The sequence below is a fragment of the Mirounga leonina genome, unplaced genomic scaffold (assembly GCF_011800145.1).
Source record: "Mirounga leonina isolate KUSES-001 unplaced genomic scaffold, KU_Mleo_1.0 Mir_94, whole genome shotgun sequence".
NCBI lineage: Eukaryota > Metazoa > Chordata > Mammalia > Carnivora > Phocidae > Mirounga > Mirounga leonina.
The window spans coordinates 41,995,384-42,004,383 of NW_023270855.1; positions in this window are offsets into that span (position 1 = coordinate 41,995,384).

Consider the following 9,000-nt stretch of genomic DNA (forward strand, 5'->3'; position numbering starts at 1 on the left):
GAAGTGACTTGCCTTCGTAAATGAACTTTCTCCAATTTACATATTGGAAGAGTTGTCCAGACAAGATCCGGGAGTTTTGTGTTTTTGTTAATATTTTTGGTATTTAAAGTACTGTGCTAATCGGTGTAACAGCTGTACTTGTGCTAATAAATGGTGGTATCATCTTGGAAGCCACTTGAAACTTTGGGAGTGGGTAGAAGGACTCCAGAGCCTCTGGGCCAGGGCTGACAGATGGCTGTCGGCTATGCTGGGAGTCACAGGGTGGGCCTGGCTGCCCCAGGCTTCTCGTTGGGCGCTGACACTGGTGTATCGGGTTCCCTTTCACCCCCAGCTTTTCCTTAGGATAACACATTGCGGAACAAATTCAGACCCAAACCATCTGGTGCTGCTCTATGGATCTCCCTTTAAAAGTGTCCTGTTCTAATTTAGGATGATGGCTTATCCCATTGCAAATATTTACCAGAAATCTAAGGCAAAGATAACATCTTGGTATTTGAAAGGAATTTGTTCCATGATCTCAATTTGGGGGTTTTATTTATAAGTGTCTGGATTACCTAGCTGATATGTGCACTTGAAGCAGAATGATCTTTGGGCTGTCCCAGCGGCCACAGGTCTAGGAGCCTGCGGTGGGGCGTGGGGGGCGGACCCCTGGAGAGCTGGGGACTTGGGATGGTGGCATACTGCCACCTTCTGGTCACAGTGTGGAATTTGATCCGAGGCTGCTATGGCTATTTCTGTGTCTGGAGCTCTTTAGAAAATCACAACAATGAGAATTCAGTAGTGCTGGGGCTCAGGGGGTGACCTTGCCTTGTCTCTACCCTGACCTCTGGTTTAGATGTGAGATACATCTAAGGAAGTAGTTGAGTCCTGTAACAGTGAGTGGTCCAGGGCAGAAGACAAACCCAGTGTTTCACACAGAAGATCGATCACCAAAGTGTTGGGAGGCCAAAGCAGAGGCTAGTGACCACTGAAGCTTTTCACCCCGAAACTGGCAGGGGCACAGCCCTGTAACGGGCCCGTGGGACGCGCTGGGGCTGGGTGCTCACTGATGCTGCAGGAACCCGGGGACCTGACTTCCCCGCCAGGCACCTCCTGTGAAAACGTCACCACTCCCAAATTCATCTCCTCCCCAAGATCTCAGGCCAGGAAGGCTGGAGACCTGGATTCTAGTTTAAGTTTCGCCTCCGCCCGCCCCCCCCCGACTTGCTGGGCCTCTGGGGAGAAGGGCAGAAATGTTCTGGTACGTGGCAGGAGCCACCCTTTGTCGCCGCATGGGACCCCAAGTTGGCAGCTGGCCGGATTTAATGAGGAAATGTTTGTCAAGGGCCAGATCCGTCCAGCTCCCAGTGGGAAACTGATGGCATAAACCAGAGAAGAGGTCACGGAAGTGGGCTTAGTGAGAGAACTACTTGCAGAGCTGCGGCCTCAGGGAAGCCTTCCAGGGTGAAGCACAGCGGATACTGGCCCTGTCATGAGGGGCGGGGACGGAGCCGCCACCAGCCGCCAGGAGCACGGGGAGCTGAAGCTGGAGGAGGGGCCGCCCCAGGGACGGAGGCCTTGGGAGGAGGAGGATGGTGCCTGCCAGCCTGCCCCAGGGCAGGAAGGACACTGGTGGAGTCATTACCCTGGCCCCTTGCTCTGCCCACTTCCCAGGCTCCTGTCAGCTCCCCTTGTTGGCCAAGCCCCCTGAGAACCAGAGGGCAGGGGAGCCTGGCAGGTGCAGATCGGGGTAGTCGGCTTCTGAGTGCAGAGCGGGGTGAAAAATCAGGTAGGACGGGCCTGGTGGGCAAACAGCACATCCAGCACGAGCACCTCTTTGCCCTGGGGGGCGCATAGCAGGTGTTTTGTCATTCAGGGCCACAGGGTTAAGGCCACAGTGGGACTTGGTTCCCAGCTCCCAGGGATTTCCCCCCACACCCCATGACCTGCTGCCCCTTGGGAGGCGCTTGCACATTCCACCTGAAGGGCCTCAGAAACCTCAACTCCTTAGGGCTGATTGGCCTCCTTGCCCCTGCAGGCTGGGGGGGGGGATGTTGGGTGTGCAAATGGGGACCCAAGGGAGACTCGAGCTGCAGGCTGTGTAAGATGCATTTGTCCCAGGGCAGAAGAATCCAGCCCGGGCAGGGCATAGACCCACCCCAGGGATGCAGGAAGCCGGCATATCTGTGTCCTTACACCCACCGAAATGTGTGTGGGCGCTTCAACCTCTTTCCTCCCTGCTCCCAGCCTCGCTTGCTGACCTGGAGTCAAGGAAGCAGTGCTCATCAAAGAGTGTGTGTGTGTGTGTGTGTGTGCGTGCGTGTGTGTGTGTCTGTCTGTCTGGCTGGCATTGGGAACAGACAGAAGCTCTGGCCCAAGGAAAGATGCCCTGGTGGAAAGCCCCATGGACTTGGAGCTCCAGGACTGGGCTAGGGCCTGGCCCTGGGGACCACCTTGGGACAGTGGCCTCAGGTTCTGTAAGATGTGGGCGTCTTGTGAAAAGCGTCACTGGAGAAGGTAGGCCCCTGGAGACACTGAGGGCTACGAGAGCCTGCTGGGCACGAGCTAGCCGTCTGTGGCCCAGAGAGCCGGGCCTGACCTTGGTGCGGGGTAAGCTGGGAGGCTGCCCGACCCCTTATGCAAAAGGGGAAGGTGGACCACTCCTTGGCCTGGCCTCCTCACCCTGACTCCCAGGCAGCCCAGCCTAAAAGAGGTTTCTCAATGACTCATGCCCAGGTTCCTGCCTGGGGTCTCCCTGCCTGCAGAATGGGTCTCAGGCTCCAGGCGATGCAGGAAGGCCCTGCCTTTGCCCTCTGTCTTGCCGGCACCCCCTCTTTTACCCCCATAATGAGAGGTGCCGCTGTGGCACTGTCCCTCGGTTGGGGGCTAGGCTGGGGGAGGCACAGAGGGTGTCTTTTCCTGGGGGGGGGGGGGAGGTTGAATCCATCCAGAAGGAGCGACTTGCTCAAGATCACCCAGCGAGGAGGACTAGAACCAGCTTCTGACTCCCAGATGGAACCTTGGACTTCTGCTGCTCCATGCCGCCCAGGTTCAACCTCTGACCCCGCCCTTGCCCGGCGGGGAACGGTGCTCAGGTTCCCTGGGCCACCTCCTGCAGCCCTGTGTCCCCAGCTCTATTACTGGACCAGGTCCTTGGGTCTCTTGGGGGACCTGCCAGGCCCTGGTTCTTCTCTGTTTCTTGTACCTCATTCAGTCTTGGTTTCTCATCTGCTCCCCTCCTTCTTGCCTCCAGTGGTTGTGTCCATTTCTCCTGTATTTTTGTTTTGTTTTGTTTTGTTCCTATATTTGAAGGGAGTCACATTTAGGATTTTTAAATCTTTGTGTTAAAGTTTTTTTAAATTTTTAATTGAAGCATAGTGGACATGTTAATTTCAGGTGTGCAACATAGTGATTCAATTGTACACATTATGAAATGCTCACCCCGGTAAGTGTGTTACATTAGTAACTATTTCCTGTGCCATACTTTTCATCCCCATGACTTACAATTGGAAGTTTGTACCTCTTACTCCCCTTCACCCATTTTGCCCATCCTCCCCACCCCCTTCCCCTTATTAGGCAACCACCAGTTTGTTCTCTGTGTTTATGAGTGTTTCTCATTTTTGTTCATTTCTTAGATTGCACATGTAAGTGGAATCATGCGGTATTTGTCTTTATCTGACTTATTTCACCAAGTATAATACCCTCTAGATCCATCCCTGTTGTTGCAAGTGGCAAGATTTTATGGCTAATAATCCACTGTGTATATGTGTCTGTGTATCTCTGTGCACACACCCCCCACACACACATCTTGATCTGTTCATCCACCGATGGACAGTTAGGCTGCTTCCATGTCTTGGCTATTATAAATCATGCTGCAGTAAACATAGGGGTGCATATCTTTCTGAATTACGACTTTCGTTTTCTTCAGGTAAGTACCCAGAAGTGGAATTACTGGGTCATATAGTATTTCTATTTCCAATTTTTTGAGGAAGCTTCAGACTGTCTTCCAGATTACCTTCCCACTGACAGTGCGCGAGGGTTCCCTTTCCTCACATCCTCACCAACACTTGTTGTTTCTTGTCTTTTTGATTCTAGCCATTCTGACATGCGTGAGGGGATATCTTACTGTGGTTTTGATTTGCACTTGCCTGATGAATAATGATGTTGAGCATCTTTTCATGTGTCTGTTGGCCATCTGGGTGTCTTCTTTGGAAAAATGTCTATTCAGGTCCTCTGCCCGTTTTTTAAATTGGATCGTTTTTTTTGGTGTTGAGTTGTAGAACTTCTTTTATTTTGGGTATTATTTGGATAGCTTATAAATTTTAATATTTTGAATATTAACCCCTTATCAGATATATTATTTGCAAGCATCTTCTCTCATTCGGTAGGCTGCCTTTTTATCTTGTTGATGGTTTTCTTCACTGTGCAAAAGCTTTTTAGTTTGAGGTAGCCTCAGTTGTTTATTTTTGCTTTTGTTTCCCTGGCCTGAGGAGACAGATCTAGAAAAATGTTGCTAAGGCTGATGTCCAAGAGATTTGTGTGCATCAGCCGTTGATGTACATTTATTTCTGGGTAGTATCTCATTGTATGGATTCACCCGAGTAGATCTTTTCACCAGTTGAAGGACATTTGGGTTGTTTCCAGTTTTGGGTGATTACGAATAGAGTTGCTATAAGCATTTATATACAGGCTTTTGTGTGATCAGAAGTTTTCATTTCTCTTGGGTAAATACTTAGAAGTGGGATTGCTGGGTGATATGCTAAGTGCATGTTTTATTTCATAAGAAATTGCCCAACTCTTTACAAAAATGGCCATAGCATTTTGCGTTTCCGCCAGCAGTGTCGTTGAGTTCTGGTTGCTCCCCATCCTCTAGCTCTTGGCATTGTCCGTCTCCCCACCTGCCCCCTCCAATCTAATAGGTGTACACTATTCTCTCATTGCGGTTTTAATTTAGATTTCTTTAATGACTAGTGATGTTGAGCACCTTTTCATGAACTTGTTTGCCTCTTGTGTATCCTCTTTGGTGAGGTAGCTGTTCAAGTCTTTTGCCCATTTTTAATTGGGTTGTTTTCTTGTTGAGTTTTAAGAGTTCTTTTATATATTTAGGATGTAGGTCTGTAAGGCCTCAAAGGATGTGGGGGCTCATCAAGGAAAAAGAACAAGAGGCAGTTACACACACAAACTTTACTGAGAGGTGCTTGGAGGGTGTTGCGTGGAGGGGAAGGTCCTCATCTCATGAGACTGGAAGCTTGTGGTGCATCCAGGATGGGACGATGGCAAGGGTACTCTGGGAGAGAGGAGAAAGAGATGGGAGCTGGGGACTTCTGTGCCTAGGTGTGCGTGTGGGGTGGGGAGGCTCTGGGTCAAAGAGCCCCCGATGACTGCAGCAGCTTGGGGCTTACAGCCATAGGGCTCTGGCTTAGCAGTGGGTAGGAGCTGTTAGGTAAGGTTTCAGTGGGGATATGAAAAGCAGACAGGCTCTAGCTGGCTAAAACTCTGCTTGTTTGGGCCATTTCAAAAATAATGTGTTAAAATTTGAATTTGGCACCAGTTGGCTTTTGAGGTAATAGGTCTCATGCCTGGTTTTGGAGCCAGTGATAAAGCCTCCTTAGGATCCAGAATCCTATAAAGTCAAAAACTAGGATTTCAAAACTTTTTTTTTTCCAGCCAGTCTGCCCATTTGGTAGTAGAGAGCCAGGAGAATTGATCCAAAAAGGAGAAGATTCTGATGAGAATCACAGAGTAGGGGGTTAAAGTTGGAGGTCATCTGCAGGACATCTGTTGGTCTCCTGGGAATCACCCCTATGGTGCTGCCCCAGGTGGGGCAATTAATTCTGTTAAATAACAAACAGTCAACCGAGTACATTTTAAAGATCCAAGGGGCTGTATTCATCCATTTGTGAATTGGGCAGCATCTCTGTTTAGCAAGTAAAGGGGAGCTCCAGAGGGCTACAGAAAAGGAAAAGTTTTTAAAGATAGGGAGTGGGGGAAAAGGGGATTATTAGCAAAGAACCCATTGTTTTAGGCAAGGCTGCACTCCTAAGGGGAACAGCAGGGGTCGAGCAGCAAATCTAGTGCTGACCAGGAAAGTCCCATGTAGACTGGTGACATTTTGGCGGGGGTGGGGCTGAAACTGCAGCTACGTTAAGGCCCCAAGTCCACCAACCAAGACCTAATACCTAACCTAAGGGACACCATGTATGGTTTCCTTTTTCACAGTTCCAACCCCCCGGTGTCAGGAGCAGGTCCAGCTGGCCTGCAATGCTTGTAGCAGAGCGAAGTACACGGGTGCTAGAAAGGACGCCTCGCTCTCTCTGGTGAAGTCTTTACTCAATAGAACGTGTTAGTCAAATCTATAGACCACCTGAATGTATCCATTCAAGCAATGATATCTGGTAGAGGTATTCTAATTAGAGGAACAGCCCTGTTTAATTCTCTGTAGCTATAATAAGCCCCCACCTAGTAGCAGCGGTGGCTTTTAACACAGGCCAGCCCAGGGCACCGAAAGAAGAGGTGGGGCAGGGGGAGTCTAAGTCAGCTAGGCTAGGCCAGCACCCTCTGGGTACAGGTAAGGGAAGATTAACTCTTCCCAGCAGCTGGTGCCTGCCCACGGAGCTTCCTGTGGCTGAGACAGAAACAAAACCTGGCCTGGATTAGCGAGCATAGGTCAGCAGTGGACTGCCAGCACCCTGTAGGGATGTTTACAAAAAAGAGGAGCTAAAATGCCACTAGGTGTATTATTTCTGTGGCTTCTTGAATTCTTTTCACCACAAACCCAAATTAGAGTGGTTCCTTTATTAAACTTTGGTCAAATCACCTTAATGTGTGTGACCTCTGCCTAGTCTTGGGACCTTGACTGATGTCAACTCCACCTCCAAGGAGAGTATGGTTATGGTTAGGAATTCTCTGGAGGGAACGGTTTCCCTGTTTTTATTCCACCCATACCTGAAGCTGAGAGAGGCAGCTCTCCCCATCATCCTTCTCCAATGGGTAGACTTCCCTTCAGTTTACCTACAAGGAAAGCACTGTTACTTTTCTGAGGGTCCCGGACCTTGCAGATCTGTGAACTGACCTCCACTTTGGCAGAAGCCCTGTGTTCCATTGTGGAGTCCTTTAAAATCCTATGAATAAGGCATGCAGCATTTCTTGATTTTTCTGGATTTACCCTTTTTCTTCATTCCCAGCTTAGAAGGTTTCTCTTCAATTCCGGCCCCCTGCACCATAGATTTTAAGGTTTTCTTTTGCATTTGCAGTTTTGAACACTGTTTGGTGCCGTGTGTAGAAAGTTTTCTCTGCCTATCTTGACCACCTTTTCCTGGAAAATGAAAGCCCAACAGCAATTCAGTTTTGTCTCTAAGTTATTCACAAATCACAGGCACTGTGGGATCCTATTTACTCCTGTTTCCTCTGACAAATTACATTCTTTGTGCTCATGCACATATAGTCCACAGATTTTTGCCTCTATCTCATCTTCCACCTCCATGTCCTCTGCCACATATTCCCTTTATAACAGATTCTAATAAAGAAAACAGCCTCACGGGCTTTCCTTAGTCACGATGGCTACATTTTCTTAACGGAGGTAAAATTGGCATAGGACGTGATACTCATTACAGGCGTATGCTAGGGCTACTTCTAACTCACTTTTCTAAATGCCAATGAAAAGAAGCTTTAAAAAAACACAGATCTATAAAGTACAGGTCTTTTTTTCTCCTTTGTTAAACAAAATATTTGGGTTAGATCCTGCAGCTGTGTGACTTGACACTTCCCGACTTTCCACCCCGTGTTAGTATGTATTCCTCCTCGCGGATTTTGATTCGGACCTAAGCCAAACATGTGGCTGTCCCAGAACAATGCATCTCCTGTCAGCTTCTCCACCCAGCCTTGTCCATCTCCAGCCACCCTCCATTGACTTCCTTTCCTTTATCCTCCTGGTCACAGCTTCATTTTGAGGAAGAGGGAATGGTGGGCACTTTAACAGCCCAGAAACCCACACTGCTCCTTGGAGAAATCCCCCATTGAGATTACATTCTCATGAGAGTACTGTGTCCCCCTCTCACGTCCTGTTTCTTCCAGTCCTCCCCTCCTCTCACAGCCAGGACAGCACACCCGTGGGGCTCAGGCTTGATATATTCGTACTCTCTCCCTGAACTCCGGATCCTGAACCAGTGATAAACTTAGGGGGCAGTTCTTTATCATGTCCACTACAGGGGCCGTGAAATTATGCAAATTGAAATTTCCATGTGATTTACCTTTTGCTGTATGTCCTATATCCTAGTCCTCTTGGGCATTTTTTTATTACCATCTATATCCTGAGTCACTTCTAGCTGCCGTTAAATATTAATGTCTATGTTTTTATAACACATTTAGGTTTTGCTTACATTTTAGAGAACACTGACTGATACAGATGACCTTCACTTTTACAATTTTTTTTTAAGTAGGCTCCACGCCCAACACAGGGCTCAAACTCACAACCCTGAGATTAAGAGTTGCATGGTCGGGTGCCTGGGTGGCTCAGTCAGTTAAACAGATCTTCGGCTCAGATCGTGATCCCAGAATCCTGGGATGGAGCCCCACATTGGGCTCCCTGCTCAGTGGGGAGTCTGTTTCTCCCTCTCCCTTTGCTGCTCCCTCTGTGCACTCACTCGCTCTGTCAAATAAATAAAAACTTTTAAAAAAAAGTTCCATGCCCTACCGACGGAGCCAGGTGCCCCCTTTAAACCAGCCTCAGTCTGAAGTCATGCTTTCCCCCGATATAGGCTCCCTTTGAATTGATCTGCGACCAGTTATATTTTACTCCCTTTGTATTCTATACTCTCCCTGCTGGCAAGGACAAAGGCTATGTTGCTCTGCCTTCTGTCTGCATAGTGCCGGATCTGTACTGTCTGTTACAGTGTCTGATTTATTAGTTAAATCATGGCTTCTTTCCTAATATCACTAAAACAATCATTCTGGGTTTGCGAACAGAATTCTCTTTACTACATTGAGGGAGATGATGCAAGGCTAATTCCATTAGTTTCCACA